At 43.6% G+C, this 4753-nt stretch overlaps 1 long non-coding RNA gene across 1 annotated transcript in view; it reads right to left on the reverse strand.

Annotated features, from left to right (window-relative positions):
- Positions 1-1372: 1372 nt before the first annotated feature.
- Positions 1373-4753, reverse strand: part of LOC113953249 — a 5549-nt gene continuing 2168 nt past the window's right edge. Inside the window, exon 4 of the long non-coding RNA XR_003529808.1 lies at positions 1373-1593. This is a non-coding gene — a long non-coding RNA (uncharacterized LOC113953249). The remainder of the gene's footprint in view (positions 1594-4753) is intronic.

A 4753-nucleotide genomic window follows, 5' to 3' on the forward strand; every position in this document is an offset into this window, starting at 1 on the left:
ATACTTCCACCACAAATATATATATATATTGGGCATATTTATTACTACCTGGTGTGGAAAAAACAGATATTAAAAGCTTTTATTTTCATTTTACATTGTATATGTACTATGTACCTTGTATTAATGGCACCAAAAAAAATTAAACACAGCCTTGTATTTGTGCCTCCGTTTTGATGTAATTTCTCTAATCTACTACATCTAAATCATTCATCAATTTAAGGTGTTTCTAGAGCAACTATTGCCCTAGTTCTTCAGTATGACATCAAGGAGCCAAGAGGCTATACACAGAATATTTGGACATCCTGTACATTTAAATGTGCCACTAAATAAAAATTCTCCAAAGCTTTAATTTCTTAATAAAACAAAATCAGATCTTGCGTAAGTGAAAGCAACCCCTTGGGTGCTAGGCAGGGCAATATTGCTATAACAATTAACCTGTGATCAGAGGCAGTGGAGCAGAGGCTACTCCTTTAATTCTTTCATTTAATTTTTATACCTTTTGACTTCTGGTTTTGTCCAGCTGCCCCTTCCTCCTTTCTGTTCCCCCTGTGGCTGAGTTGTGCTCACACCAACCCAGTGTTGAGCGGGGTTGCATAACAAGCACCATCACTTGCACCTCTTTGCTGACCAGCTTATAACTGATCTGCAGCTTCGGTTGTTCCTTTATTGCCACCAGCTCGGAGCAGGCGGGGCCTTCATGTCTGTGATTGAGGCACATTGAAATACAACCAGAAAATACTGATGCTGGCTCACTGGGAGGACACTGTAAGAAATTTATATTAAAAGTTCTTGATGTTTCAAACACCTCAAGTTGAAACAACCTTTGGTCTTCTCACTAAGTGTCGTATAAACAAGACGGGAACACTGTGTGTCTGAGATATTCCTTTATGGTTTCCTAGTTTAACCTCACATGGTTTTAAGTAACATGTACGTACTACAGGAAACCTTACCACTGCATTTAAGAAAATGAGGCCTAAATGTGCTCATATCCAGAAGATTCACCGTCTTATTAATGCATATATGTCATGCATAGATTATTAACAGCTTCATAACTAGATAGGAACTTGCATTTCAATAAACATACTTTTACAAGTGCAAAGAAAAAAAAAAGTTTTGCATTAGGATGTTACTTCGTGTCTTTGTCCTGGGAGAATGCAACTAAAGAAACTACATTTAAAATCAGACATTAGATATGCAAATATGTGTTCAGATCAGAGATACGAAAATTATTCAAATGATTAATTATTCATCATAAAAATGTCAATTAATAATTCTGAAGCATAATAGGCATCTTTCTAATGCATCTTTATTTTTCAAGCCTAAATACTGTTGAATCTGTGTTCAATTGCATTCTAACAAGTTTTTAAAAATTCAACAAAGTAAACAACCAACTATAAACAAAAGTGAGCCGTGAATTTTAATCACTGCCAACTGAGCCAAGAAATGTGGCCGAACTTCAGCACTGATCCCAGAAGAGAAGGAAAAAGAATCTCCAGCTCACGGTGCGGGACAGCAGATGGAGGATGCTCGCTGCTCACTGCTCTCTGCCCGGTGTGAGAAGAGGTTTGGTGTCCTGTGGATGCTGTTCTCCCACTGCAGACACACAGATAGACATTGTGAACAGGAGCTGAGCAGCTCTAGGCTGTCAGAAGCAACTTTATAAATGACAAAATTAAGAAAAACGTATCAGGGAGATTCACTTTTAACGTGCAGGGACTCGTACAAGATTAAATATTACAGTGATCTGCTTGTTAGAAATGCCCAGGGATAGATAAATTAAAGCCAGACAATCTTTTTCCTTGCTTTTGGCTCATATCCTATCCCTACATGGGTTTTCCACAGAGGAACTCGAAAACTTTGGGAATGTTGATTCAAAAGGTTTCTTCCCAAATACCTCAGCAGCAGCTGGGGGGAGAGTCATTCCCTGACCCTTTCTTCTTCTCCTCTGTGCCCACACCTCCAAGTGGAAATGGGAAAAAGTAGAGGCTCTGCTTTCTAAATCTTAGTTTACAGGGACACCTGTATTCAGAAAAAGTATCCAGCAGCGTCTTGGGGCCACATGGGGCCTTCCCCGCTCACAAAAATTATTCCAGCCTGTCTTATCCTCTACCAACACAGGTGACTGCAGAAAATAATCCACCCTGGGGTTTTTTTCGTTGGTTTGGGGTTGTTTTGGGTTTTAATTTTTTTACCAGTCTCCCAATTTCTTCTTGAGGCAAGGACAGCTTCAGCACCCCAGAGACTGAGCATGAGGAGCAGCCAGAACCCACAGGGAACCCCTGTTCTTGCAAGAGTCGCTCCCTCGGCGGAGCAGGGCTGTGGGGAGGAAAGGATGCTCTCCCCAGGCTCCGTTGCAAGTGGGCACATCTCATTTGGGTCCCCTACATGGGGATGTTTAATCCCTGATGCAGGAAGGGTTCCACACTTGGGGGAGAATATTAGAGGGTTATGGCAATGAAAGACCTGAAGGAAAAGCCTCAAAGCAGCTGAAGCTTATTTAGAGGTGCCAAACCACTGTCTTCACCAGCCTCTAAAATGTATTAGTCAAAACTTATCAGCCAGAACAGTTTTGCTGCTATTGCCTTGATTTTCCTCCTTCTACATGAGCAGGAAAACACAGTCCCTGTTACCATCCTGTGCCAGGGAAAAAGCAAACATATCTAAATAAATAAGGCCATGAATAATTCCCCCAGCCCACAAAGCCACCATGGCAGAAGGTCCCAGCAGAAGGCCCAAGTCCTGCAGGGCCTGTGCCCTGAATCCCTCCTTGGTGGCTGGTCACCTCCCCTGCCAATCACACCTTGCTGCCTGGAGGTCTCGGGGGTCTCTCCCTGCACGGCCTCTTTTTCATGGCAGGGTTTGTCCCTGCAGCATGATTTGTCCCTGGTCAGCCCTACAGATCCACACAGGGATGGGGACATAGGGTTATCTCCAAGGGGGTCATCGTCATGATAGGTTTTGGTGGATGAAGGGAAACCCACTGAGAGGACAGGAGGCAAGACAGCTTCCCCCATGGCTTCACTCAGGCAGGTTTGCATCAGGGTCAGGCTGCTCCCGTCTTAACTCTCTTCATTTTCACATAGGAAAACTTGAGGAAAAGAGGAAAAATCTGTACCCAAAGAACTGCCCTTAAAACCATCCCCAAGCCACAGCACTGGGAGTTCTACACAAGGAGGGAGCTGGAGTCTGTGAGGATATTTTGGTTCCTCTTGCTTTTAAACTGATGGGGTGGGGGGACTGGATTTGCGAAAGTTTTAAAATAGGGCAGGGAATAGGATCTGCACGGGGATGCTGATGGTGCAGGGACTGGGAGCTGGGCTGCCAGCACCACCCCAATAAAGGCAGGATCTATAGGCTGTCATTATTTCCATCTCCTAAAGAAGCTGCACGCCCGTTATTAGTTCAGAGCAGGGCAGGAAATCATCGCCTGGATTAAGGTTAAATTCCATCTCAGAAGGGCTTAGCTGATTGCTAAATGTTTATGTCCGGCGTCCAAAAATTAAAAATAAAAAAAACCAAACAACAACAAACACCCCCACATCCCACATTAAAATAACATCTAATAAGGTTGGGTGCTATGCCACTCCTGCGAAGATCCGAGCAGTTTATTGCTCCGATGCAAACCCTGCTGAAGCACTTCAGAGCTGGAGACACTGTGAGATTGAGGGCTGAAAGAACAGCCAGCAAAATTATGAATAGGGTTTATCTGACAACACCAACATGTTCCTTAAAGCCCTTGAGCATCATCACACGGTCTGAAGGTTTGTTTTTTAGTGTGGCTGCAGATGTATATGTTTTAATGATACAACATCGATGGCAGTCCTGCCTGTTGCGGGTTAGGCTGCAGCCTCTCATAATCTCCAGTTCATCCTCTCGTTTTCTAATCTGGAAATGTATGAACAATATGTAAGGAGTTTGTAATGGGATTAATTTATTTTGAGAACTTGTTGGTTGGGTTTTTGATTTTTTTTTTCCCTTATCCTCCTAGAAAACGTGGGTGAGTGGAAATCGAGCGAGTCAGTAATTAGCATTCACTTTTTTCTTTTTCTTTCTTTTTATCATATGCATCTAAATTCAGTTTAGCTCTTTAAGGAATTGCCAGACTGCCCTTGATTTATAGGCAATGCCTTCTGGATCTGAGAGGATCTAATTCAAATTAATAATACTTGAATCTGATTTCAAGATATTTGCACCGTGCTATATATTTCATTAAGATATCATCACTCTGTGTGTGTGTGTGTGTGCGTGCATGTGTGTGTGATATGTCTCTGTGTATACAGGTATATTTAGGCATGGAGAAGTCAGGCATGCTGCAAGAAAATCATGTTGGCATTTAGAGAACAGTGACAAGAAAACTTTTAGCAAAGCCAGGATGACTCATACCAGGGGAAAAATAAGAAATATAAAGAAAAACAATAATAATTAAACAAAAAATAGGGAAACTTGTTCCCACCTTTGTAATAGTTGGGGATTTCAGCAGCAGCAAACCACCAGAGCCTGCCTCTCCCTCCCCACTCCTCCTGCAGCTCGGGGTTGGGGAGGGGGGCACCCGGAGAGGGGGTTAGTGGCTATTTCCCGTCTCGGAGGGGGGATTTGGATGCCCCTGCCCGGAACCCCCCCTATGCACTGCCTCCCCCGCATCTCGCAGGGGCACCCAGTCCCGTCTAACTCGCAGATGACCAAAAAAATCCCAAGCAAATCTCGGTGGCTCTGATGAGCTGCAAAGACATGCGGCGGGGGGGGGGGGGGGGGG

This window comes from Corapipo altera, unplaced genomic scaffold, assembly GCF_003945725.1.
Source record: "Corapipo altera isolate COAL_440 unplaced genomic scaffold, ASM394572v1 68, whole genome shotgun sequence".
Classification (NCBI taxonomy): Eukaryota; Metazoa; Chordata; class Aves; order Passeriformes; family Pipridae; genus Corapipo; species Corapipo altera.